General features: G+C 39.4%; 46 non-coding genes across 46 annotated transcripts; all 46 read left to right on the forward strand.

Moving 5' to 3' along the window:
- Positions 1-499: 499 nt before the first annotated feature.
- Positions 500-571, forward strand: trnaq-uug (transfer RNA glutamine (anticodon UUG)). The gene has a single exon. It is a non-coding gene; the product is annotated as a tRNA-Gln (tRNA).
- Positions 572-1,103: 532 nt separating this feature from the next.
- trnaq-uug (transfer RNA glutamine (anticodon UUG)) lies at positions 1,104-1,175 on the forward strand. Its single transcript has one exon. It is a non-coding gene; the product is annotated as a tRNA-Gln (tRNA).
- A 115-nt stretch (positions 1,176-1,290) lies between these two features.
- On the forward strand, positions 1,291-1,362 carry trnaq-cug (transfer RNA glutamine (anticodon CUG)). The gene has a single exon. It is a non-coding gene; the product is annotated as a tRNA-Gln (tRNA).
- Positions 1,363-2,122: 760 nt separating this feature from the next.
- On the forward strand, positions 2,123-2,194 carry trnaq-uug (transfer RNA glutamine (anticodon UUG)). The gene has a single exon. It is a non-coding gene; the product is annotated as a tRNA-Gln (tRNA).
- Positions 2,195-2,726: 532 nt separating this feature from the next.
- Positions 2,727-2,798, forward strand: trnaq-uug (transfer RNA glutamine (anticodon UUG)). The gene has a single exon. It is a non-coding gene; the product is annotated as a tRNA-Gln (tRNA).
- A 115-nt stretch (positions 2,799-2,913) lies between these two features.
- trnaq-cug (transfer RNA glutamine (anticodon CUG)) lies at positions 2,914-2,985 on the forward strand. The gene has a single exon. It is a non-coding gene; the product is annotated as a tRNA-Gln (tRNA).
- Positions 2,986-3,745: 760 nt separating this feature from the next.
- On the forward strand, positions 3,746-3,817 carry trnaq-uug (transfer RNA glutamine (anticodon UUG)). The gene has a single exon. It is a non-coding gene; the product is annotated as a tRNA-Gln (tRNA).
- Positions 3,818-4,349: 532 nt separating this feature from the next.
- Positions 4,350-4,421, forward strand: trnaq-uug (transfer RNA glutamine (anticodon UUG)). The gene has a single exon. It is a non-coding gene; the product is annotated as a tRNA-Gln (tRNA).
- Positions 4,422-4,536: 115 nt separating this feature from the next.
- On the forward strand, positions 4,537-4,608 carry trnaq-cug (transfer RNA glutamine (anticodon CUG)). Its single transcript has one exon. It is a non-coding gene; the product is annotated as a tRNA-Gln (tRNA).
- Positions 4,609-5,368: 760 nt separating this feature from the next.
- Positions 5,369-5,440, forward strand: trnaq-uug (transfer RNA glutamine (anticodon UUG)). Its single transcript has one exon. It is a non-coding gene; the product is annotated as a tRNA-Gln (tRNA).
- Positions 5,441-5,555: 115 nt separating this feature from the next.
- Positions 5,556-5,627, forward strand: trnaq-cug (transfer RNA glutamine (anticodon CUG)). Its single transcript has one exon. It is a non-coding gene; the product is annotated as a tRNA-Gln (tRNA).
- Positions 5,628-5,742: 115 nt separating this feature from the next.
- Positions 5,743-5,814, forward strand: trnaq-cug (transfer RNA glutamine (anticodon CUG)). Its single transcript has one exon. It is a non-coding gene; the product is annotated as a tRNA-Gln (tRNA).
- Positions 5,815-6,573: 759 nt separating this feature from the next.
- Positions 6,574-6,645, forward strand: trnaq-uug (transfer RNA glutamine (anticodon UUG)). The gene has a single exon. It is a non-coding gene; the product is annotated as a tRNA-Gln (tRNA).
- A 115-nt stretch (positions 6,646-6,760) lies between these two features.
- On the forward strand, positions 6,761-6,832 carry trnaq-cug (transfer RNA glutamine (anticodon CUG)). The gene has a single exon. It is a non-coding gene; the product is annotated as a tRNA-Gln (tRNA).
- Positions 6,833-6,947: 115 nt separating this feature from the next.
- trnaq-cug (transfer RNA glutamine (anticodon CUG)) lies at positions 6,948-7,019 on the forward strand. Its single transcript has one exon. It is a non-coding gene; the product is annotated as a tRNA-Gln (tRNA).
- Positions 7,020-7,592: 573 nt separating this feature from the next.
- Positions 7,593-7,664, forward strand: trnaq-uug (transfer RNA glutamine (anticodon UUG)). The gene has a single exon. It is a non-coding gene; the product is annotated as a tRNA-Gln (tRNA).
- Positions 7,665-7,779: 115 nt separating this feature from the next.
- trnaq-cug (transfer RNA glutamine (anticodon CUG)) lies at positions 7,780-7,851 on the forward strand. Its single transcript has one exon. It is a non-coding gene; the product is annotated as a tRNA-Gln (tRNA).
- Positions 7,852-7,966: 115 nt separating this feature from the next.
- trnaq-cug (transfer RNA glutamine (anticodon CUG)) lies at positions 7,967-8,038 on the forward strand. Its single transcript has one exon. It is a non-coding gene; the product is annotated as a tRNA-Gln (tRNA).
- Positions 8,039-8,797: 759 nt separating this feature from the next.
- On the forward strand, positions 8,798-8,869 carry trnaq-uug (transfer RNA glutamine (anticodon UUG)). Its single transcript has one exon. It is a non-coding gene; the product is annotated as a tRNA-Gln (tRNA).
- A 115-nt stretch (positions 8,870-8,984) lies between these two features.
- On the forward strand, positions 8,985-9,056 carry trnaq-cug (transfer RNA glutamine (anticodon CUG)). Its single transcript has one exon. It is a non-coding gene; the product is annotated as a tRNA-Gln (tRNA).
- Positions 9,057-9,171: 115 nt separating this feature from the next.
- On the forward strand, positions 9,172-9,243 carry trnaq-cug (transfer RNA glutamine (anticodon CUG)). Its single transcript has one exon. It is a non-coding gene; the product is annotated as a tRNA-Gln (tRNA).
- A 759-nt stretch (positions 9,244-10,002) lies between these two features.
- On the forward strand, positions 10,003-10,074 carry trnaq-uug (transfer RNA glutamine (anticodon UUG)). The gene has a single exon. It is a non-coding gene; the product is annotated as a tRNA-Gln (tRNA).
- A 115-nt stretch (positions 10,075-10,189) lies between these two features.
- On the forward strand, positions 10,190-10,261 carry trnaq-cug (transfer RNA glutamine (anticodon CUG)). Its single transcript has one exon. It is a non-coding gene; the product is annotated as a tRNA-Gln (tRNA).
- A 115-nt stretch (positions 10,262-10,376) lies between these two features.
- trnaq-cug (transfer RNA glutamine (anticodon CUG)) lies at positions 10,377-10,448 on the forward strand. Its single transcript has one exon. It is a non-coding gene; the product is annotated as a tRNA-Gln (tRNA).
- Positions 10,449-11,208: 760 nt separating this feature from the next.
- trnaq-cug (transfer RNA glutamine (anticodon CUG)) lies at positions 11,209-11,280 on the forward strand. The gene has a single exon. It is a non-coding gene; the product is annotated as a tRNA-Gln (tRNA).
- Positions 11,281-12,033: 753 nt separating this feature from the next.
- Positions 12,034-12,105, forward strand: trnaq-uug (transfer RNA glutamine (anticodon UUG)). Its single transcript has one exon. It is a non-coding gene; the product is annotated as a tRNA-Gln (tRNA).
- A 302-nt stretch (positions 12,106-12,407) lies between these two features.
- Positions 12,408-12,479, forward strand: trnaq-cug (transfer RNA glutamine (anticodon CUG)). The gene has a single exon. It is a non-coding gene; the product is annotated as a tRNA-Gln (tRNA).
- Positions 12,480-12,594: 115 nt separating this feature from the next.
- trnaq-cug (transfer RNA glutamine (anticodon CUG)) lies at positions 12,595-12,666 on the forward strand. The gene has a single exon. It is a non-coding gene; the product is annotated as a tRNA-Gln (tRNA).
- Positions 12,667-13,238: 572 nt separating this feature from the next.
- trnaq-uug (transfer RNA glutamine (anticodon UUG)) lies at positions 13,239-13,310 on the forward strand. Its single transcript has one exon. It is a non-coding gene; the product is annotated as a tRNA-Gln (tRNA).
- A 115-nt stretch (positions 13,311-13,425) lies between these two features.
- On the forward strand, positions 13,426-13,497 carry trnaq-cug (transfer RNA glutamine (anticodon CUG)). Its single transcript has one exon. It is a non-coding gene; the product is annotated as a tRNA-Gln (tRNA).
- Positions 13,498-13,612: 115 nt separating this feature from the next.
- On the forward strand, positions 13,613-13,684 carry trnaq-cug (transfer RNA glutamine (anticodon CUG)). Its single transcript has one exon. It is a non-coding gene; the product is annotated as a tRNA-Gln (tRNA).
- A 947-nt stretch (positions 13,685-14,631) lies between these two features.
- trnaq-cug (transfer RNA glutamine (anticodon CUG)) lies at positions 14,632-14,703 on the forward strand. Its single transcript has one exon. It is a non-coding gene; the product is annotated as a tRNA-Gln (tRNA).
- Positions 14,704-15,462: 759 nt separating this feature from the next.
- Positions 15,463-15,534, forward strand: trnaq-uug (transfer RNA glutamine (anticodon UUG)). The gene has a single exon. It is a non-coding gene; the product is annotated as a tRNA-Gln (tRNA).
- A 115-nt stretch (positions 15,535-15,649) lies between these two features.
- trnaq-cug (transfer RNA glutamine (anticodon CUG)) lies at positions 15,650-15,721 on the forward strand. The gene has a single exon. It is a non-coding gene; the product is annotated as a tRNA-Gln (tRNA).
- A 115-nt stretch (positions 15,722-15,836) lies between these two features.
- trnaq-cug (transfer RNA glutamine (anticodon CUG)) lies at positions 15,837-15,908 on the forward strand. The gene has a single exon. It is a non-coding gene; the product is annotated as a tRNA-Gln (tRNA).
- Positions 15,909-16,668: 760 nt separating this feature from the next.
- Positions 16,669-16,740, forward strand: trnaq-cug (transfer RNA glutamine (anticodon CUG)). The gene has a single exon. It is a non-coding gene; the product is annotated as a tRNA-Gln (tRNA).
- Positions 16,741-17,499: 759 nt separating this feature from the next.
- On the forward strand, positions 17,500-17,571 carry trnaq-uug (transfer RNA glutamine (anticodon UUG)). Its single transcript has one exon. It is a non-coding gene; the product is annotated as a tRNA-Gln (tRNA).
- Positions 17,572-17,686: 115 nt separating this feature from the next.
- On the forward strand, positions 17,687-17,758 carry trnaq-cug (transfer RNA glutamine (anticodon CUG)). Its single transcript has one exon. It is a non-coding gene; the product is annotated as a tRNA-Gln (tRNA).
- A 115-nt stretch (positions 17,759-17,873) lies between these two features.
- On the forward strand, positions 17,874-17,945 carry trnaq-cug (transfer RNA glutamine (anticodon CUG)). Its single transcript has one exon. It is a non-coding gene; the product is annotated as a tRNA-Gln (tRNA).
- Positions 17,946-18,518: 573 nt separating this feature from the next.
- On the forward strand, positions 18,519-18,590 carry trnaq-uug (transfer RNA glutamine (anticodon UUG)). Its single transcript has one exon. It is a non-coding gene; the product is annotated as a tRNA-Gln (tRNA).
- A 322-nt stretch (positions 18,591-18,912) lies between these two features.
- On the forward strand, positions 18,913-18,984 carry trnaq-uug (transfer RNA glutamine (anticodon UUG)). Its single transcript has one exon. It is a non-coding gene; the product is annotated as a tRNA-Gln (tRNA).
- Positions 18,985-19,099: 115 nt separating this feature from the next.
- Positions 19,100-19,171, forward strand: trnaq-cug (transfer RNA glutamine (anticodon CUG)). Its single transcript has one exon. It is a non-coding gene; the product is annotated as a tRNA-Gln (tRNA).
- A 760-nt stretch (positions 19,172-19,931) lies between these two features.
- On the forward strand, positions 19,932-20,003 carry trnaq-cug (transfer RNA glutamine (anticodon CUG)). The gene has a single exon. It is a non-coding gene; the product is annotated as a tRNA-Gln (tRNA).
- A 115-nt stretch (positions 20,004-20,118) lies between these two features.
- Positions 20,119-20,190, forward strand: trnaq-cug (transfer RNA glutamine (anticodon CUG)). Its single transcript has one exon. It is a non-coding gene; the product is annotated as a tRNA-Gln (tRNA).
- A 1,766-nt stretch (positions 20,191-21,956) lies between these two features.
- trnaq-uug (transfer RNA glutamine (anticodon UUG)) lies at positions 21,957-22,028 on the forward strand. The gene has a single exon. It is a non-coding gene; the product is annotated as a tRNA-Gln (tRNA).
- A 751-nt stretch (positions 22,029-22,779) lies between these two features.
- Positions 22,780-22,851, forward strand: trnaq-uug (transfer RNA glutamine (anticodon UUG)). The gene has a single exon. It is a non-coding gene; the product is annotated as a tRNA-Gln (tRNA).
- Positions 22,852-23,664: the final 813 nt, after the last annotated feature.

A 23,664-nucleotide genomic window follows, 5' to 3' on the forward strand; every position in this document is an offset into this window, starting at 1 on the left:
AGAGTTGATGAGCAGTCTTTGGGATACATGAATGGCTAGCCTACAGGAAATGCATACTATGAGTGCCTAGTAGGTTTGTTAATTTAGAACTTGCTACCTCCCGATGAACTGAAAATATTTCAGATTTTATTCACCCTAATCACATCAATCGTGTTGGAAATATGTGGACTTACAAATTGTTACATGGTAGGGTAGCCCGGTTAATACAGTTTATGGCCAGAAAATATTTTCTCTGTTTTTCCGGAGAACCTAGGAGAGTAAATCTGAACCCATCACAGAGTATTGATTACTGGGTTCTGTGCTGTCAAGGTTATCCCTCAGGACTCTGAATCCTACAATCTGAGTTCAAGTCTTGGTCGGACCTACCATGTGAATAATTCTTCCTTGTTGAACTAGAAGACAGCTGTCCAAATATTGTTGTCAGTTGAAAGTATTTGCAACACGTGAAGGAACGACTGTCCATTCTTTTCTGTAAAATTACAAATTTGGTTAAGAATATGGTTCTATGGTGTAATGGTTAGTACTCTGGACTTTGAATCCAGTGATCCGAGTTCAAATCTCGGTAGAGCCATCCTAGCTTTTGTGCTGAATTATTCACATGGCCTACCAATAATCTCATCTCTTGCTGTTAATCGGGTGAACAAATGACAGGAATGCATACTATGAGTGCCTAGTAGGTTTGTTAATTGAGAACTTGCTCCATCTCAATGAACCGAAAATATTTCAGATTTTTTTCACCCTAATCACATCAATCGTGTTGGAAATATGTGGACTTACAAGTTATTACATGGTAGGGTAGCCCAGTTGATACCGTTTATGGCCAGAACATATTTTCTCTGTTCTTCCGGAGAACCTAGGAGAGTAAATCTGAACCCATCACAGAGTATTGATTACAGGGTTCTGTGCTGTCAAGGTTATCACTCAGGACTCTGAATCCTACTATCTGAGTTCAAGTCTTGGTCGGACCTACCATGTGAATAATTCTTCCTTGTTGAACTAGAAGACAGCTGTCCAAATATTGTTGTCAGTTGAAAGTATTTGCAACACGTGAAGGAACGACTGTCCATTGTTTTCTGTAAAATTATAAATTTGGTTTATAATATGGTTCTATGGTGTAATGGTTAGCACTCTGGACTTTGAATCCAGTGATACGAGTTCAATTCTCGGTAGAACCTTCCTTGCTTTTGTGCTGAATTATTCACATGGCCTACCAATAATCTCATCTCTTGCTGTTAATCGGGTGAACAAATGACAGGAAAATCTGAACACTTCAATAATATTTATCTACAGGGTTCTATGGTGTAATGGTTAGCACTCAGGACTCTGAATCCTGCGATCCGAGTTCAAATCTCGGTAGGACCTACCTTGATTTTGTGCTGAATTATTCACATGGCCTACCAATAATCTAATCTCTTGCTTTTAATCGGGTGAACAAATGACAGGAAAATCTGAACACTTCAATTATATTTATGTACAGGGTTCAATGGTGTAATGGTTAGCACTCAGGACTCTGAATCCTGCGATCTGAGTTCAAATCTCGGTAGGACCTACCTCGATTTTGCAGTGACATACTCCTCTCCTGTCAACTTTAAAATTGTCGTGTGTGAAAGAAACAAGTGGGTGAGAGTTGATGAGCAGTCTTTGGGATACATGAATGGCTAGCCTACAGGAAATGCATACTATGAGTGCCTAGTAGGTTTGTTAATTTAGAACTTGCTACCTCCCGATGAACTGAAAATATTTCAGATTTTATTCACCCTAATCACATCAATCGTGTTGGAAATATGTGGACTTACAAATTGTTACATGGTAGGGTAGCCCGGTTAATACAGTTTATGGCCAGAAAATATTTTCTCTGTTTTTCCGGAGAACCTAGGAGAGTAAATCTGAACCCATCACAGAGTATTGATTACTGGGTTCTGTGCTGTCAAGGTTATCACTCAGGACTCTGAATCCTACAATCTGAGTTCAAGTCTTGGTCGGACCTACCATGTGAATAATTCTTCCTTGTTGAACTAGAAGACAGCTGTCCAAATATTGTTGTCAGTTGAAAGTATTTGCAACACGTGAAGGAACGACTGTCCATTCTTTTCTGTAAAATTACAAATTTGGCTAAGAATATGGTTCTATGGTGTAATGGTTAGTACTCTGGACTTTGAATCCAGTGATCCGAGTTCAAATCTCGGTAGAGCCATCCTAGCTTTTGTGCTGAATTATTCACATGGCCTACCAATAATCTCATCTCTTGCTGTTAATCGGGTGAACAAATGACAGGAATGCATACTATGAGTGCCTAGTAGGTTTGTTAATTGAGAACTTGCTCCATCTCAATGAACCGAAAATATTTCAGATTTTTTTCACCCTAATCACATCAATCGTGTTGGAAATATGTGGACTTACAAGTTATTACATGGTAGGGTAGCCCAGTTGATACCGTTTATGGCCAGAACATATTTTCTCTGTTCTTCCGGAGAACCTAGGAGAGTAAATCTGAACCCATCACAGAGTATTGATTACAGGGTTCTGTGCTGTCAAGGTTATCACTCAGGACTCTGAATCCTACTATCTGAGTTCAAGTCTTGGTCGGACCTACCATGTGAATAATTCTTCCTTGTTGAACTAGAAGACAGCTGTCCAAATATTGTTGTCAGTTGAAAGTATTTGCAACACGTGAAGGAACGACTGTCCATTGTTTTCTGTAAAATTATAAATTTGGTTTATAATATGGTTCTATGGTGTAATGGTTAGCACTCTGGACTTTGAATCCAGTGATACGAGTTCAATTCTCGGTAGAACCTTCCTTGCTTTTGTGCTGAATTATTCACATGGCCTACCAATAATCTCATCTCTTGCTGTTAATCGGGTGAACAAATGACAGGAAAATCTGAACACTTCAATAATATTTATCTACAGGGTTCTATGGTGTAATGGTTAGCACTCAGGACTCTGAATCCTGCGATCCGAGTTCAAATCTCGGTAGGACCTACCTTGATTTTGTGCTGAATTATTCACATGGCCTACCAATAATCTAATCTCTTGCTTTTAATCGGGTGAACAAATGACAGGAAAATCTGAACACTTCAATTATATTTATGTACAGGGTTCAATGGTGTAATGGTTAGCACTCAGGACTCTGAATCCTGCGATCTGAGTTCAAATCTCGGTAGGACCTACCTCGATTTTGCAGTGACATACTCCTCTCCTGTCAACTTTAAAATTGTCGTGTGTGAAAGAAACAAGTGGGTGAGAGTTGATGAGCAGTCTTTGGGATACATGAATGGCTAGCCTACAGGAAATGCATACTATGAGTGCCTAGTAGGTTTGTTAATTTAGAACTTGCTACCTCCCGATGAACTGAAAATATTTCAGATTTTATTCACCCTAATCACATCAATCGTGTTGGAAATATGTGGACTTACAAATTGTTACATGGTAGGGTAGCCCGGTTAATACAGTTTATGGCCAGAAAATATTTTCTCTGTTTTTCCGGAGAACCTAGGAGAGTAAATCTGAACCCATCACAGAGTATTGATTACTGGGTTCTGTGCTGTCAAGGTTATCCCTCAGGACTCTGAATCCTACAATCTGAGTTCAAGTCTTGGTCGGACCTACCATGTGAATAATTCTTCCTTGTTGAACTAGAAGACAGCTGTCCAAATATTGTTGTCAGTTGAAAGTATTTGCAACACGTGAAGGAACGACTGTCCATTCTTTTCTGTAAAATTACAAATTTGGTTAAGAATATGGTTCTATGGTGTAATGGTTAGTACTCTGGACTTTGAATCCAGTGATCCGAGTTCAAATCTCGGTAGAGCCATCCTAGCTTTTGTGCTGAATTATTCACATGGCCTACCAATAATCTCATCTCTTGCTGTTAATCGGGTGAACAAATGACAGGAATGCATACTATGAGTGCCTAGTAGGTTTGTTAATTGAGAACTTGCTCCATCTCAATGAACCGAAAATATTTCAGATTTTTTTCACCCTAATCACATCAATCGTGTTGGAAATATGTGGACTTACAAGTTATTACATGGTAGGGTAGCCCAGTTGATACCGTTTATGGCCAGAACATATTTTCTCTGTTCTTCCGGAGAACCTAGGAGAGTAAATCTGAACCCATCACAGAGTATTGATTACAGGGTTCTGTGCTGTCAAGGTTATCACTCAGGACTCTGAATCCTACTATCTGAGTTCAAGTCTTGGTCGGACCTACCATGTGAATAATTCTTCCTTGTTGAACTAGAAGACAGCTGTCCAAATATTGTTGTCAGTTGAAAGTATTTGCAACACGTGAAGGAACGACTGTCCATTGTTTTCTGTAAAATTATAAATTTGGTTTATAATATGGTTCTATGGTGTAATGGTTAGCACTCTGGACTTTGAATCCAGTGATACGAGTTCAATTCTCGGTAGAACCTTCCTTGCTTTTGTGCTGAATTATTCACATGGCCTACCAATAATCTCATCTCTTGCTGTTAATCGGGTGAACAAATGACAGGAAAATCTGAACACTTCAATAATATTTATCTACAGGGTTCTATGGTGTAATGGTTAGCACTCAGGACTCTGAATCCTGCGATCCGAGTTCAAATCTCGGTAGGACCTACCTTGATTTTGTGCTGAATTATTCACATGGCCTACCGATAATCTAATCTCTTGCTTTTAATCGGGTGAACAAATGACAGGAAAATCTGAACACTTCAATTATATTTATGTACAGGGTTCAATGGTGTAATGGTTAGCACTCAGGACTCTGAATCCTGCGATCTGAGTTCAAATCTCGGTAGGACCTACCTCGATTTTGCAGTGACATACTCCTCTCCTGTCAACTTTAAAATTGTCGTGTGTGAAAGAAACAAGTGGGTGAGAGTTGATGAGCAGTCTTTGGGATACATGAATGGCTAGCCTACAGGAAATGCATACTATGAGTGCCTAGTAGGTTTGTTAATTTAGAACTTGCTACCTCCCGATGAACTGAAAATATTTCAGATTTTATTCACCCTAATCACATCAATCGTGTTGGAAATATGTGGACTTACAAATTGTTACATGGTAGGGTAGCCCGGTTAATACAGTTTATGGCCAGAAAATATTTTCTCTGTTTTTCCGGAGAACCTAGGAGAGTAAATCTGAACCCATCACAGAGTATTGATTACTGGGTTCTGTGCTGTCAAGGTTATCCCTCAGGACTCTGAATCCTACAATCTGAGTTCAAGTCTTGGTCGGACCTACCATGTGAATAATTCTTCCTTGTTGAACTAGAAGACAGCTGTCCAAATATTGTTGTCAGTTGAAAGTATTTGCAACACGTGAAGGAACGACTGTCCATTCTTTTCTGTAAAATTACAAATTTGGCTAAGAATATGGTTCTATGGTGTAATGGTTAGTACTCTGGACTTTGAATCCAGTGATCCGAGTTCAAATCTCGGTAGAGCCATCCTAGCTTTTGTGCTGAATTATTCACATGGCCTACCAATAATCTCATCTCTTGCTGTTAATAGGGTGAACAAATGACAGGAAAATCTGAACACTTCAATAATATTTATGTACAGGGTTCTATGGTGTAATGGTTAGCACTCAGGACTCTGAATCCTGCGATCCGAGTTCAAATCTCGGTAGAACCTTCGTATCTTTTGTGCTGAATTATTCACATGGCCTCCCAATAATCTAATCTCTTGCTGTTAATCGGGTGAACAAATGACAGGAAAATCTGAACACTTCAATAATATTTATGTACAGGGTTCTATAGTGTAATGGTTAGCACTCAGGACTCTGGATCCTGCGATCCGAGTTCAAATCTCGGTAGAACCTTCGTAGCTTTTGTGCTGAATTATTCACATGGCCTACCAATAATCTAATCTCTTGCTGTTAATCGGGTGAACAAATGACAGGAAAATCTGAACACTTCAATAATATTTATGTACAGGGTGCTATGGTGTAATGGTTAGCACTCAGACTCTGAATCCTGCGATCCTAGTTCAAGTCTCGGTAGGACCTACCTCGATTTTGAAGTGACATACTCCTCTCCTGTCAACTTTAAAATTGTCCTGTGTGAAAGAAACAAGTGGGTGAGAGTTGATGAGCAGTCTTTGGGATACATGAATGGCTAGCCTACAGGAAATGCATACTATGAGTGCCTAGTAGGTTTGTTAATTGAGAACTTGCTACCTCCCAATGAACTGAAAATATTTCAGATTTTATTCACCCTAATCAAATCAATCGTGTTGGAAATATGTGGACTTACAAGTTGTTACATGGTAGGGTAGCCCAGTTGATACCGTTTATGGCCAGAAAATATTTTCTCTGTTTTTCCGGAGAACCTAGGAGAGTAAATCTGAACCCATCACAGAGTATTGATTACTGGGTTCTGTGCTGTCAAGGTTATCACTCAGGACTATGAATCCTACTATCTGAGTTCAAGTCTTGGTCGGACCTACCATGTGAATAACTCTTCCTTGTTGAACTAGAAGACAGCTGTCCAAATATTGTTGTCAGTTGAAAGTATTTGCAACACGTGAAGGAACGACTGTCCATTCTTTTCTGTAAAATAACAAATTTGGTTAAGAATATGGTTCTATGGTGTAATGGTTAGCACTCTGGACTTTGAATCCAGTGATCCGAGTTCAAATCTCGGTAGAACCTTCCTAGCTTTTGTGCTGAATTATGCACATGGCCTACCAATAATCTCATCTCTTGCTGTTAATCGGGTGAACAAATGACAGGAAAATCTGAACACTTCAATAATGTTTTTGTACAGGGTTCTATGGTGTAATGGTTAGCACTCAGGACTCTGAATCCTGCGATCCGAGTTCAAATCTCGGTAGAACCTTCCTAGCTTTTGTGCTGAATTATTCACATGGCCTATCAATAATCTAATCTCTTGCCGTTAATCGGGTGAACAAATGACAGGAAAATCTGAACACTTCAATAATATTTATGTACAGGGTTCTATGGTGTAATGGTTAGCACTCAGGACTCTGAATCCTGCGATCCGAGTTCAAATCTCGGTAGGACCTACCTCGATTTTGCAGTGACATACTCCTCTCCTTTCAACTTTAAAATTGTTGTGTGTGAAAGAAACAAGTGGGTGGGAGTTGATGAGCAGTCTTTGGTACACATGAATGGCTAGCCTACAGGAAATGCATACTATGAGTGCCTTGTAGGTTTGTTAATTGAGAACTTGCTACCTCCCAATTAACCGAAAATATTTCAGATTTTATTCACCCTAATCACATCAATCGTGTTGGAAATATGTGGACTTACAAATTGTTACATGGTAGGGTAGCCCAGTTGATACCGTTTATGGCCAGAAAATATTTTCTCTGTTTTTCCGGAGAACCTAGGAGAGTAAATCTGAACCCATCACAGAGTATTGATTACTGGGTTCTGTGCTGTCAAGGTTATCCCTCAGGACTCTGAATCCTACAATCTGAGTTCAAGTCTTGGTCGGACCTACCATGTGAATAATTCTTCCTTGTTGAACTAGAAGACAGCTGTCCAAATATTGTTGTCAGTTGAAAGTATTTGCAACACGTGAAGGAACGACTGTCCATTCTTTTCTGTAAAATTACAAATTTGGTTAAGAATATGGTTCTATGGTGTAATGGTTAGTACTCTGGATTTTGAATCCAGTGATCCGAGTTCAAATCTCGGTAGAGCCATCCTAGCTTTTGTGCTGAATTATTCACATGGCCTACCAATAATCTCATCTCTTGCTGTTAATAGGGTGAACAAATGACAGGAAAATCTGAACACTTCAATAATATTTATGTACAGGGTTCTATGGTGTAATGGTTAGCACTCAGGACTCTGAATCCTGCGATCAGAGTTCAAATCTCGGTAGAACCTGCGTAGCTTTTGTGTTGAATTATTCACATGGCCTACCAATAATCTCATCTCTTGCTGTTAATCGGGTGAACAAATGACAGGAAAATCTGAACACTTCAATAAAATTTGTATACAGGGTTCTATGGTGTAATGTTTAGCACTCAGGACTCTGAATCCTGCGATCCGAGTTCAAATCTCGGTAGAACCTTCGTAGCTTTTGTGCTGAATTATTCACATGGCCTACCAATAATCTAATCTCTTGCTGTTAATCGGGTGAACAAATGACAGGAAAATCTGAACACTTCAATAATATTTATGTACAGGGTGCTATGGTGTAATGGTTAGCACTCAGACTCTGAATCCTGCGATCCTAGTTCAAGTCTCGGTAGGACCTACCTCGATTTTGCAGTGACATACTCCTCTCCTGTCAACTTTAAAATTGTCGTGTGTGAAAGAAACAAGTGGGTGAGAGTTGATGAGCAGTCTTTGGGATACATGAATGGCTAGCCTACAGGAAATGCATACTATGAGTGCCTAGTAGGTTTGTTAATTGAGAACTTGCTACCTCCCAATGAACTGAAAATATTTCAGATTTTATTCACCCTAATCAAATCAATCGTGTTGGAAATATGTGGACTTACAAGTTGTTACATGGTAGGGTAGCCCAGTTGATACCGTTTATGGCCAGAAAATATTTTCTCTGTTTTTCCGGAGAACCTAGGAGAGTAAATCTGAACCCATCACAGAGTATTGATTACTGGGTTCTGTGCTGTCAAGGTTATCACTCAGGACTATGAATCCTACTATCTGAGTTCAAGTCTTGGTCGGACCTACCATGTGAATAACTCTTCCTTGTTGAACTAGAAGACAGCTGTCCAAATATTGTTGTCAGTTGAAAGTATTTGCAACACGTGAAGGAACGACTGTCCATTCTTTTCTGTAAAATAACAAATTTGATTAAGAATATGGTTCTATGGTGTAATGGTTAGCACTCTGGACTTTGAATCCAGTGATCCGAGTTCAAATCTCGGTAGAACCTTCCTAGCTTTTGTGCTGAATTATTCACATGGCCTACCAATAATCTCATCTCTTGCTGTTAATCGGGTGAACAAATGACAGGAAAATCTGAACACTTCAATAATGTTTTTGTACAGGGTTCTATGGTGTAATGGTTAGCACTCAGGACTCTGAATCCTGCGATCAGAGTTCAAATCTCGGTAGAACCTGCGTAGCTTTTGTGTTGAATTATTCACATGGCCTACCAATAATCTCATCTCTTGCTGTTAATCGGGTGAACAAATGACAGGAAAATCTGAACACTTCAATAAAATTTGTATACAGGGTTCTATGGTGTAATGTTTAGCACTCAGGACTCTGAATCCTGCGATCCGAGTTCAAATCTCGGTAGAACCTTCGTAGCTTTTGTGCTGAATTATTCACATGGCCTACCAATAATCTAATCTCTTGCTGTTAATCGGGTGAACAAATGACAGGAAAATCTGAACACTTCAATAATATTTATGTACAGGGTGCTATGGTGTAATGGTTAGCACTCAGACTCTGAATCCTGCGATCCTAGTTCAAGTCTCGGTAGGACCTACCTCGATTTTGCAGTGACATACTCCTCTCCTGTCAACTTTAAAATTGTCGTGTGTGAAAGAAACAAGTGGGTGAGAGTTGATGAGCAGTCTTTGGGATACATGAATGGCTAGCCTACAGGAAATGCATACTATGAGTGCCTAGTAGGTTTGTTAATTGAGAACTTGCTACCTCCCAATGAACTGAAAATATTTCAGATTTTATTCACCCTAATCAAATCAATCGTGTTGGAAATATGTGGACTTACAAGTTGTTACATGGTAGGGTAGCCCAGTTGATACCGTTTATGGCCAGAAAATATTTTCTCTGTTTTTCCGGAGAACCTAGGAGAGTAAATCTGAACCCATCACAGAGTATTGATTACTGGGTTCTGTGCTGTCAAGGTTATCACTCAGGACTATGAATCCTACTATCTGAGTTCAAGTCTTGGTCGGACCTACCATGTGAATAACTCTTCCTTGTTGAACTAGAAGACAGCTGTCCAAATATTGTTGTCAGTTGAAAGTATTTGCAACACGTGAAGGAACGACTGTCCATTCTTTTCTGTAAAATAACAAATTTGGTTAAGAATATGGTTCTATGGTGTAATGGTTAGCACTCTGGACTTTGAATCCAGTGATCCGAGTTCAAATCTCGGTAGAACCTTCCTAGCTTTTGTGCTGAATTATTCACATGGCCTACCAATAATCTCATCTCTTGCTGTTAATCGGGTGAACAAATGACAGGAAAATCTGAACACTTCAATAATGTTTTTGTACAGGGTTCTATGGTGTAATGGTTAGCACTCAGGACTCTGAATCCTGCGATCCGAGTTCAAATCTCGGTAGAACCTTCCTTGCTTTTGTGCTGAATTATTCACATGGCCTATCAATAATCTAATCTCTTGCTGTTAATCGGGTGAACAAATGACAAGAAAATCTGAACACTTCAATAATATTTACGTACAGGGTTCTATGGTGTAATGGTTAGCACTCAGGACTCTGAATTCTGCGATCCGAGTTCAAATCTCGGTAGAACCTTCGTATCTTTTGTGCTGAATTATTCACATGGCCTCCCAATAATCAAATCTCTTGCTGTTAATCGGGTGAACAAATGACAGGAAAATCTGAACACTTCAATAATATTTATGTACAGGGTTCTATGGTGTAATGGTTAGCACTCAGGACTCTGAATCCTGCGATCCGATTTCAAATCTCGGTAGGACCTACCTCGATTTTGCAGTGACATACTCCTCTCCTGTCAACTTTAAAATTGTCGTGTGTGAAAGAAACAAGTGGGTGAGAGTTGATGAGCAGTCTTTGGGATACATGAATGGCTAGCCTACAGGAAATGCATACTATGAGTGCCTAGTAGGTTTGTTAATTGAGAACTTGCTACCTCCCAATGAACTGAAAATATTTCAGATTTTATTCACCCTAATCAAATCAATCGTGTTGGAAATATGTGGACTTACAAGTTGTTACATGGTAGGGTAGCCCAGTTGATACCGTTTATGGCCAGACAATATTTTCTCTGTTTTTCCGGAGAACCTAGGAGAGTAAATCTGAACCCATCACAGAGTATTGATTACTGGGTTCTGTGCTGTCAAGGTTATCACTCAGGACTCTGAATCCTACTATCTGAGTTCAAGTCTTGGTCGGACCTACCATGTGAATAACTCTTCCTTGTTGAACTAGAAGACAGCTGTCCAAATATTGTTGTCAGTTGAAAGTATTTGCAACACGTGAAGGAACGACTGTCCATTCTTTCCTGTAAAATAACAAATTTGGTTAATAATATGGTTCTATGGTGTAATGGTTAGCACTCAGGACTCTGAATCCTGCGATCTGAGTTCAAATCTCGGTAGAACCTTCCTAGCTTTTGTGCTGAATTATTCACATGGCCTATAAATAATCTAATCTCTTTCCGTTAATCGGGTGAACAAATGACAGGAAAATCTGAACACTTCAATAATATTTATGTACAGGGTTCTATGGTGTAATGGTTAGCACTCTGAATCCTGCGATCCGAGTTCAAATCTCGGTAGGACATATCTCGATTTTGAAGTGACATACTCCTCTCCTTTCAACTTTAAAATTGTTGTGTGTGAAAGAAAAAAGTGGGTCGGAGTTGATGAGCAGTCTTTGGTACACATGAATGGCTAGCCTACAGGAAATGCATACTATGAGTGCCTTGTAGGTTTGTTAATTGAGAACTTGCTACCTCCCAATGAACCGAAAATATTTCAGATTTTATTCACCCTAATCACATCAATCGTGTTGGAAATATGTGGACTTACAAATTGTTACATGGTAGGGTAGCCCAGTTGATACCGTTTATGTCCAGAAAATATTTTCTCTGTTTTTCCGGAGAACCTAGGAGAGTAAATCTGAACCCATCACAGAGTATTGATTACTGGGTTCTGTGCTGTCAAGGTTATCACTCAGGACTCTGAATCCTACAAGCTGAGTTCAAGTCTTGGTCGGACCTACCATGTGAATAATTCTTCCTTGTTGAACTAGAAGACAGCTGTCCAAATATTGTTGTCAGTTGAAAGTATTTGCAACACGTGAAGGAACGACTGTCCATTCTTTTCTGTAAAATAACAATTTTGGGTAAGAATATGGTTCTATGGTCTAATGGTTAGCACTCTGGACTTTGAATCCAGTGATCCGAGTTCAAATCTCGGTAGAACCTTCCTAGCTTTTGTACTGAATTATTCACATGGCCTACCAATAATCTCATCTCTTGCTGTTAATCGGGTGAACAAATGACAGGAAAATCTGAACACTTCAATAATATTTTTGTACAGGGTTCTATGATGTAATGGTTAGCACTCAGGACTCTGAATCCTGCGATCCGAGTTCAAATCTCGGTAGAACCTTCCTCGCTTTTGTGCTGAATTATTCACATGGCCTATCAATAATCTAATCTCTTGCTGTTAATCGGGTGAACAAATGACAGGAAAATCTGAACACTTCAATAATATTTATCTACAGGGTTCTATGGTGTAATGGTTAGCACTCAGGACTCTGAATCCTGCGATCCGAGTTCAAATCTCGGTAGGACCTACCTTGATTTTGTGCTGAATTATTCACATGGCCTACCAATAATCTAATTTCTTGCTTTTAATCGGGTGAACAAATGACAGGAAAATCTGAACACTTCAATTATATTTATGTACAGGGTTCTATGGTGTAATGGTTAGCACTCAGGACTCTGAATCCTGCGATCCGAGTTCAAATCTCGGTAGGACCTACCTCGATTTTGCAGTGACATACTCCTCTCCTGTCAACTTTAAAATTGTTGTGTGTGAAAGAAACAAGTGGGTGAGAGTTGATGAGCAGTCTATGGGATACATGAATGGCTAGCCTACAGGAAATGCATACTATGAGTGCCATGTAGGTTTGTTAATTGAGAACTTGCTCCATCCCAATGAACCGAAAATATTTCAGATTTTTTCACCCTAATCACATCAATCGTGTTGGAAATATGTGGACTTACAAGTTATTACATGGTAGGGTAGCCCAGTTGATACCGTTTATGTCCAGAACATATTTTCTCTGTTCTTCCGGAGAACCTAGGAGAGTAAATCTGAACCCATCACAGAGTATTGATTACAGGGTTCTGTGCTGTCAAGGTTATCACTCAGGACTCTGAATCCTACTATCTGAGTTCAAGTCTTGGTCGGACCTACCATGTGAATAATTCTTCCTTGTTGAACTAGAAGACAGCTGTCCAAATATTGTTGTCAGTTGAAAGTATTTGCAACACGTGAAGGAACGACTGTCCATTGTTTTATGTAAAATTACAAATTTGGTTAATAATATAGTTCTATGGTGTAATGGTTAGCACTCTGGACTTTGAATCCAGTGATCCGAGTTCAAATCTCGGTAGAACCTTCCTTGCTTTTGTGCTGAATTATTCACATGGCCTACCAATAATCTCATCTCTTGCTGTTAATCGGGTGAACAAATGACAGGAAAATCTGAACACTTCAATAATATTTATGTACAGGGTTCTATGGTGTAATGGTTAGCACTCAGGACTCTGAATCCTGCGATCCGAGTTCAAAGCTCGGTAGGACCTACGTTGATTTTGTGCTGAATTATTCACATGGCCTACCAATAATCTAATCTCTTTCTTTTAATCGGGTGAACAAATGACAGGAAAATCTGAACACTTCAATAAAATTTGTATACAGGGTTCTATGGTGTAATGGTTAGCACTCAGGACTCTGAATCCTGCGATCCGAGTTCAAATCTCGGTAGAACCTTCGTATCTTTTGTGCTGAATTATTCACATGGCCTCCAAAAAAACTAATCTCTTGCTGTTAATCGGGTGAACAAATGACAGGAAAATCTGAACACTTCAATAATATTTATGTACAGGGTTCTATGGTGTAATGGTTAGCACTCAGGACTCTGGATCCTGCGATCCGAATTCAAATCTCGGTAGGACCTACCTCGATTTTGCAGTGACATACTCCTCTCCTGTCAACTTTATAATTGTCGTGTGTGAAAGAAACAAGTGGGTGAGAGTTGATGAGCAGTCTTTGGGATACATGAATGGCTAGCCTACAGGAAATGCATACTATGAGTGCCTAGTAGGTTTGTTAATTGAGAACTTGCTACCTCCCAATGAACTGAAAATATTTCAGATTTTATTCACCCTAATCACATCAATCGTGTTGGAAATATGTGGACTTACAAGTTGTTACATGGTAGGGTAGCCCAGTTGATACCGTTGATGGCCAGAAAATATTTTCTCTGTTTTTCCGGAGAACCTAGGAGAGTAAATCTGAACCCATCCCAGAGTATTGATTACTGGGTTCTGTGCTGTCAAGGTTATCACTCAGGACTCTGAATCCTACTATCTGAGTTCAAGTCATGGTCGGACCTACCATGTGAATAATTCTTCCTTGTTGAACTAGAAGACAGCTGTCCAAATATTGTTGTCAGTTGAAAGTATTTGCAACACGTGAAGGAACGACTGTCCATTCTTTTCTGTAAAATAACAAATTTGGTTAAGAATATGGTTCTATGGTCTAATGGTTAGCACTCTGGACTTTGAATCCAGTGATCCGAGTTCAAATCTCTGTAGAACCTTCCTAGCTTTTGTGCTGAATTATTCACATGGCCTACCAATAATCTCATCTCTTGCTGTTAATCGGGTGAACAAATGACAGGAAAATCTGAACACTTCAATAATATTTATGTACAGGGTTCTATGGTGTAATGGTTAGCACTCAGGACTCTGAATCCTGCGATCCGAGTTCAAATCTCGGTAGAACCATCGTAGCTTTTGTGCTGAATTATTCACATGGCCTACCAATAATCTAATCTCTTGCTGTTAATCGGGTGAACAAATGACAGGAAAATCTGAACACTTCAATAATATTTATGTACAGGGTGCTATGGTGTAATGGTTAGCACTCAGACTCTGAATCCTGCGATCCGAGTTCAAGTCTCGGTAGGACCTACCTCGATTTTGCAGTGACATACTCCTCTCCTGTCAACTTTAAAATTGTCGTGTGTGAAAGAAACAAGTGGGTGAGAGTTGATGAGCAGTCTTTGGGATACATGAATGGCTAGCCTACAGGAAATGCATACTATGAGTGCCTAGTAGGTTTGTTAATTGAGAACTTGCTACCTCCCAATGAACTGAAAATATTTCAGATTTTATTCACCCTAATCAAATCAATCGTGTTGGAAATATGTGGACTTACAAGTTGTTACATGGTAGGGTAGCCCAGTTGATACCGTTTATGGCCAGAAAATATTTTCTCTGTTTTTCCGGAGAACCTAGGAGAGTAAATCTGAACCCATCACAGAGTATTGATTACTGGGTTCTGTGCTGTCAAGGTTATCACTCAGGACTCTGAATCCTACTATCTGAGTTCAAGTCTTGGTCGGACCTACCATGTGATTAACTCTTCCTTGTTGAACTAGAAGACAGCTGTCCAAATATTGTTGTCAGTTGAAAGTATTTGCAACACGTGAAGGAACGACTGTCCATTCTTTTCTGTAAAATAACAAATTTGGTTAAGAATATGGTTCTATGGTGTAATGGTTAGCACTCTGGACTTTGAATCCAGTGATCCGAGTTCAAATCTCGGTAGAACCTTCCTAGCTTTTGTGCTGAATTATTCACATGGCCTACCAATAATCTCATCTCTTGCTGTTAATCGGGTGAACAAATGACAGGAAAATCTGAACACTTCAATAATATTTTTGTACAGGGTTCTATGGTATAATGGTTAGCACTCAGGACTCTGAATCCTGCGATCCGAGTTCAAATCTCGGTAGAACCTTCCTAGCTTTTGTGCTGAATTATTCACATGGCCTATCAATAATCTAATCTCTTGCTGTTAATCGGGTGAACAAATGACAGGAAAATCTGAACACTTCAATAATATTTATGTACAGGGTTCTATGGTGTAATGGTTAGCACTCAGGACTCTGAATCATGCGATCCGAGTTCAAATCTCGGTAGGACCTAACTCGATTTTGGAGTGACATACTCGTCTCCTTTCAACTTTAAAATTGTTGTGTGTGAAAGAAACAAGTGGGTGGGAGTTGATGAGCAGTCTTTGGTACACATGAATGGCTAGCCTACAGGAAATGCATACTATGAGTGCCTTGTAGGTTTGTTAATTGAGAACTTGCTACCTCCCAATGAACCGAAAATATTTCAGATTTTATTCACCCTAATCACATCAATCGTGTTGGAAATATGTGGACTTACAAATTGTTACATGGTAGGGTAGCCCAGTTGATACCGTTTATGGCCAGAAAATATTTTCTCTGTTTTTCCGGAGAACCTAGGAGAGTAAATCTGAACCCATCACAGAGTATTGATTACTGGGTTCTGTGCTGTCAAGGTTATCACTCAGGACTCTGAATCCTACTATCTGAGTTCAAGTCATGGTCGGACCTACCATGTGAATAATTCTTCCTTGTTGAACTAGAAGACAGCTGTCCAAATATTGTTGTCAGTTGAAAGTATTTGCAACACGTGAAGGAACGACTGTCCATTCTTTTCTGTAAAATAACAAATTTGGTTAAGAATATGGTTCTATGGTCTAATGGTTAGCACTCTGGACTTTGAATCCAGTGATCCGAGTTCAAATCTCTGTAGAACCTTCCTAGCTTTTGTGCTGAATTATTCACATGGCCTACCAATAATCTCATCTCTTGCTGTTAATCGGGTGAACAAATGACAGGAAAATCTGAACACTTCAATAATATTTATGTACAGGGTTCTATGGTGTAATGGTTAGCACTCAGGACTCTGAATCCTGCGATCCGAGTTCAAATCTCGGTAGAACCATCGTAGCTTTTGTGCTGAATTATTCACATGGCCTACCAATAATCTAATCTCTTGCTGTTAATCGGGTGAACAAATGACAGGAAAATCTGAACACTTCAATAATATTTATGTACAGGGTGCTATGGTGTAATGGTTAGCACTCAGACTCTGAATCCTGCGATCCGAGTTCAAGTCTCGGTAGGACCTACCTCGATTTTGCAGTGACATACTCCTCTCCTGTCAACTTTAAAATTGTTGTGTGTGAAAGAAACAAGTGGGTGAGAGTTGATGAGCAGTCTTTGGGATACATGAATGGCTAGCCTACAGGAAATGCATACTATGAGTGCCTAGTAGGTTTGTTAATTGAGAACTTGCTACCTCCCAATGAACTGAAAATATTTCAGATTTTATTCACCCTAATCAAATCAATCGTGTTGGAAATATGTGGACTTACAAGTTGTTTCATGGTAGGGTAGCCCAGTTGATACCGTTTATGGCCAGAAAATATTTTCTCTGTTTTTCCGGAGAACCTAGGAGAGTAAATCTGAACCCATCACAGAGTATTGATTACTGGGTTCTGTGCTGTCAAGGTTATCACTCAGGACTCTGAATCCTACTATCTGAGTTCAAGTCTTGGTCGGACCTACCATGTGATTAACTCTTCCTTGTTGAACTAGAAGACAGCTGTCCAAATATTGTTGTCAGTTGAAAGTATTTGCAACACGTGAAGGAACGACTGTCCATTCTTTTCTGTAAAATAACAAATTTGGTTAAGAATATGGTTCTATGGTGTAATGGTTAGCACTCTGGACTTTGAATCCAGTAATCCGAGTTCAAATCTCGGTAGAACCTTCCTAGCTTTTGTGCTGAATTATTCACATGGCCTACCAATAATCTCATCTCTTGCTGTTAATCGGGTGAACAAATGACAGGAAAATCTGAACACTTCAATAATATTTTTGTACAGGGTTCTATGGTATAATGGTTAGCACTCAGGACTCTGAATCCTGCGATCCGAGTTCAAATCTCGGTAGAACCTTCCTAGCTTTTGTGCTGAATTATTCACATGGCCTATCAATAATCTAATCTCTTGCTGTTAATCGGGTGAACAAATGACAGGAAAATCTGAACACTTCAATAATATTTATGTACAGGGTTCTATGGTGTAATGGTTAGCACTCAGGACTCTGAATCATGCGATCCGAGTTCAAATCTCGGTAGGACCTAACTCGATTTTGGAGTGACATACTCGTCTCCTTTCAACTTTAAAATTGTTGTGTGTGAAAGAAACAAGTGGGTGGGAGTTGATGAGCAGTCTTTGGTACACATGAATGGCTAGCCTACAGGAAATGCATACTATGAGTGCCTTGTAGGTTTGTTAATTGAGAACTTGCTACCTCCCAATGAACCGAAAATATTTCAGATTTTATTCACCCTAATCACATCAATCGTGTTGGAAATATGTGGACTTACAAATTGTTACATGGTAGGGTAGCCCAGTTGATACCGTTTATGGCCAGAAAATATTTTCTCTGTTTTTCCGGAGAACCTAGGAGAGTAAATCTGAACCCATCACAGAGTATTGATTACTGGGTTCTGTGCTGTCAAGGTTATCACTCAGGACTCTGAATCCTACAATCTGAGTTCAAGTCTTGGTCGGACCTACCATGTGAATAATTCTTCCTTGTTGAACTAGAAGACAGCTGTCCAAATATTGTTGTCAGTTGAAAGTATTTGCAACACGTGAAGGAACGACTGTCCATTCTTTTCTGTAAAATAACAATTTTGGGTAAGAATATGGTTCTATGGTCTAATGGTTAGCACTCTGGACTTTGAATCCAGTGATCCGAGTTCAAATCTCGGTAGAACCTTCCTAGCTTTTGTGCTGAATTATTCACATGGCCTACCAATAATCTCATCTCTTGCTGTTAATCGGGTGAACAAATGACAGGAAAATCTGAACACTTCAATAATATTTATGTACAGGGTTCTATGGTGTAATGGTTATCACTCAGGACTCTGAATCCTACAATCTGAGTTCAAGTCTTGGTCGGACCTACCATGTGAATAATTCTTCCTTGTTGAACTAGAAGACAGCTGTCCAAATATTGTTGTCAGTTGAAAGTATTTGCAACACGTGAAGGAACGACTGTCCATTCTTTTCTGTAAAATAACAAATTTGGTTAAGAATATGGTTCTATGGTCTAATGGTTAGCACTCTGGACTTTGAATCCAGTGATCCGAGTTCAAATCTCGGTAGAACCTTCCAAGCTTTTGTGCTGAATTATTCACATGGCCTATCAATAATCTAATCTCTTGCTGTTAATCGGGTGAACAAATGACAGGAAAATCTGAACACTTCAATAATAGTTATGTACAGGGTTCTATGGTGTAATGGTTAGCACTCAGGACTCTGAATCCTGCGATCCGAGTTCAAATCTCGGTAGGACCTCCCTCTTTTTTGCAGTGACATACTCCTCTCCTTTCAACTTTAAAATTGTTGTGTGTGAAAGAAACAAGTGGGTGGGAGTTGATGAGCAGTCTTTGGTACACATGAATGGCTAGCCTACAGGAAATGCATACTATGAGTGCCTTGTAGGTTTGTTAATTGAGAACTTGCTACCTCCCAATGAACCGAAAATATTTCAGATTTTTTTCACCCTAATCACATCAATCGTGTTGGAAATATGTGGACTTACAAATTGTTACATGGTAGGGTAGCCCAGTTGATACCGTTTATGGCCAGAAAATATTTTCTCTGTTTTTCCGGAGAACCTAGGAGAGTAAATCTGAACCCATCACAGAGTATTGATTACTGGGTTCTGTGCTGTCAAGGTTATCACTCAGGACTCTGAATCCTACAGTCTGAGTTCAAGTCTTGGTCGGACCTACCATGTGAATAATTCTTCCTTGTTGAACTAGAAGACAGCTGTCCAAATATTGTTGTCAGTTGAAAGTATTTGCAACACGTGAAGGAACGACTGTCCATTCTTTCCTGTAAAATAACAATTTTGGGTAAGAATATGGTTCTATGGTCTAATGGTTAGCACTCTGGACTTTGAATCTAGTGATCCGAGTTCAAATCTCGGTAGAATCTTCCTAGCTTTTGTGCTGAATTATTCACATGGCCTACCAATAATCTCATCTCTTGCTGTTAATCGGGTGAACAAATGACAGGAAAATCTGAACACTTCAATAATATTTTTGTACAGGGTTCTATGGTGTAATGGTTAGCACTCAGGACTCTGAATCCTGCGATCCGAGTTCAAATCTCGGTAGGACCTTCCTAGCTTTTGTGCTGAATTATTCACATGGCCTATCAATAATCTAATCTCTTGCTGTTAATCGGGTGAACAAATGACAGGAAAATCTGAACACTTCAATAATATTTATGTACAGGGTTCTATGGTGTAATGGTTAGCACTCAGGACTCTGAATCCTGCGATCCGAGTTCAAATCTCGGTAGGACCTACCTCGATTTTGCAGTGACATACTCCTCTCCTGTCAACTTTAAAATATTTAACTTTCACACATTAAAGTCCAATACAGCTAATGAAGGACACAGATCTTGTGAATCCAGCCAACATGTCCGATTTTTAAAATGTTTTACAGGGAAGACACAATATGTAAAGATGTAAATCTATTACCTAAAAACACATTAGCATAATCCACCATCTTTTATTTGTCCACCAACACCAGTAGCTATCACCAATTCGGCTAAACTAAGATATTTATAGCCCCTAACCAAGAAAAAAACTCATCAGATGACAGTCTGATAACATATTTATGGTATGGGATAGGTTTTGTTAGAAAAATGTGCATATTTCAGGTAGCTGGCATAGTTTACAATTGCACCCACCGTCACAAATGGACTAGAATAATTACAATGAGCAACGTGTTTACCTAACTACTAATCATCAAACATTTCGTAAAAATACACAGCATACACTAATCGAAAGACACAGATCCTGTGAATACAGACAATATTTCAGATTTTCTAAGTGTCTTACAGCGAAAACACAATAAATCGTTATATTAGCATAGCACATGTGCAAACATTACCCCAGCATTGATTCTAGCCCAAGAGAGCGATAACGTAAACATCGCCAAAATATATTATTTTTTTCACTAACCTTCTCAGAATTCTTCAGATGACACCCCTGTAACATTACATTACAACATACATATACAGTTTGTTCGAAAATGTGCATATTTAGCCACCAAAATCATGGTTAGACAATGAGAAATGTAGCCCAGCTGGTGAGAAAATGTCCGTGCGCCATATTAGACAGTGATCTACTCGTATACATAAATACTCATAAACGTGACTAAAAAATATAGGGTGGACAGCGATTGATAGACAATTTAATTCTTAATACAATCGCGGAATTACATTTTTTAAATTATCCTTACTTTTCAATACAGTTTGCGCCAAGCGAAGCTACTGGCGTCCTAAGCCACTAACATTTTTCGACAGAAACACGATTTATCATAATAAAAATGTCCTACTTTGAGCTGTTCTTCCATCAGTATCTTGGGCAAAGGATCCTTTCTTGGGTCTAATCGTCTTTTGGTGGAAAGCTGTCCTCTTGCCATGTGGAAATGCCAACTGCGTTCGGGATGAACTGGAAGCGTGCCCAGAGATTCACAGCGTCTCAGAAATAAATGTCCCAAAATCGCACTAAACGGATATAAATTGCTATAAAACGCTTTAAATTAACTACTTTATGATGTTTTTAACTCCTATAACGAGTCTTAACATGACCGGAGAAAGATTACTCCCAACACTAATGCTTGGAACAGGTGCGGGTCGGTGTCCTCCACGCGCATGACGCAGTTGCAAAAGAGTTACTAGCTACAGGGTTTTTTAATTTATAGTGCCTGTGATTGCGCAATCGACCCCATTCAAATCGTCATCACGTAAAGGCATCCAGGGGAAGACGTAAGCAGTGTCCGTATACTCATAGGAATAACATTGGCTTTAAAACTGACTCCAGAACAGTGGCCAAAATTTCTGAAATCTGACTCCATGTCAGGGAAATTGCTGTAGAATGGGTTCTGTTCCACTTAGAGACAAAATTTCAACTCCTATAGAAACTATGGACTGTTTTCTATCCAATGATAATAATAATATGCATATTGTACGATCAAGAATTTTGTAGGAAGCCGTTTCAAAAATTACACGATTACCATAAATAGTGACAACAGCGCCCCCTGCCTTAACAGGTTAAGAATGTGGTTCTATGGTGTAATGGTTAGCATTCTGGACTTTGAATCCAGTGATCCGAGTTCAAATCTCGGTAGAACCTTCCTAGCTTTTGTGCTGAATTATTCACAAGGCCTGCCAATAATCTCATCTCTTGCTGTTAATCGTGTGAGCAAATGACAGGAAAATCTGAACACTTCAAAATTATTTATGTACAGGGTTCTATGGTGTAATGGTTAGCACTCAGGACTCTGAATCCTTGATCTGAGTTCAAATCTCGGTAGGACCTACCTCGAATTTGCAGTGACATACTCCTCTCCTGTCAACTTTAAAATTGTCGTGTGTGAAAGAAACAAGTGGGTGGGAGTTGATGAGCAGCCTTTCGTACACATGAATGGCTAGCCTACAGGAAATACATACTATGATTGCCTAGTAGGTTTGTTAATTGAGAACTTGCTACCTCCCAATGAACCGAAAATATTTCAAATTTTTTCACCCTAATCACATCAATCGTGTTGGAAATATGTGGACTTACAAGTTGTTACATGGTAGGGTAGCCCAGTTGATACTGTTTATGGCCAGAAAATGTTTTCTCTGTTTTTCCAGAGAACCTAGGAGAGTAAATCTGAACCCATCACAGAGTATTGATTACTGGGTTCTGTGCTGTCAAGGTTATCACTCAGGACTCTGAATCCTACTATCTGAGTTCAAGTCTTGGTCGGACCTACCATGTGAATAATTCTTCCTTGTTGAACTAGAAGACAGCTGTCCAAATATTGTTGAAAGTATTTGCAACACGTGAAGGAACGACTGTCCATTCTTTTCTGTAAAATTACAAATTTGCTTAAGAATATGGTTCTATGGTGTAATGGTTAGCACTCCGGTCTTTGAATCCAGTGATCCGAGTTCAAATCTCGGTAGAACCTTCCTAGCTTTTGTGTTGAATTATTCACAAGGCCTGCCAATAATCTCATCTCTTGCTGTTAATCGTGTGAGCAAATGACAGGAAAATCTGAACACTTCATAATTATTTATGTACAGGGTTCTATGGTGTAATGTTTAGCACTCAGGACTCTGAATCCTGCGATCCGAGTTCAAATCTCGGTACGACCTACCTTGATTTTGTGCTGAATTATTCACATGGCCTACCAATAATCTAATCTCTTGCTGTTAATTGGGTGAACAAATGACAGGAAAATCTGAACACTTCAAAATTATTTATGTACAGGGTTCTGTGGTGTAATGGTTAGCACTCAGGACTCTGAATCCTGCGATCCGAGTTCAAATCTCGGTAGGCCTTACCTCGATTTTGCAGTGACATACTCCTCTCCTGTCATCTTTAAAATTGTCGTGTGTGAAAGAAACAAGTGGGTGGGAGTTGATGAGCAGCCTTTCGTACACATGAATGGCTAGCCTACAGGAAATACATACTATGATTGCCTAGTAGGTTTGTTAATTGAGAACTTGCTACCTCCCAATGAACCGAAAATATTTCAGATTTTTTTCACCCTAATCACATCAATCGTGTTGGAAATATGTGGATTTACAAGTTGTTACATGGTAGGGTAGCCCAGTTGATACCGTTTATGGCCAGAAAATATTTTCTCTGTTTTTCCGGAGAACCTAGGAGAGTAAATCTGAACCCATCACAGAGTATTGATTACTGGGTTCTGTGCTGTCAAGGTTATCACTCAGGACTCTGAATCCTACTATCTGAGTTCAAATCTCGGTAGGACCTA

The sequence above is a fragment of the Salvelinus fontinalis genome, chromosome 5 (genome assembly GCF_029448725.1).
Source record: "Salvelinus fontinalis isolate EN_2023a chromosome 5, ASM2944872v1, whole genome shotgun sequence".
NCBI lineage: Eukaryota > Metazoa > Chordata > Actinopteri > Salmoniformes > Salmonidae > Salvelinus > Salvelinus fontinalis.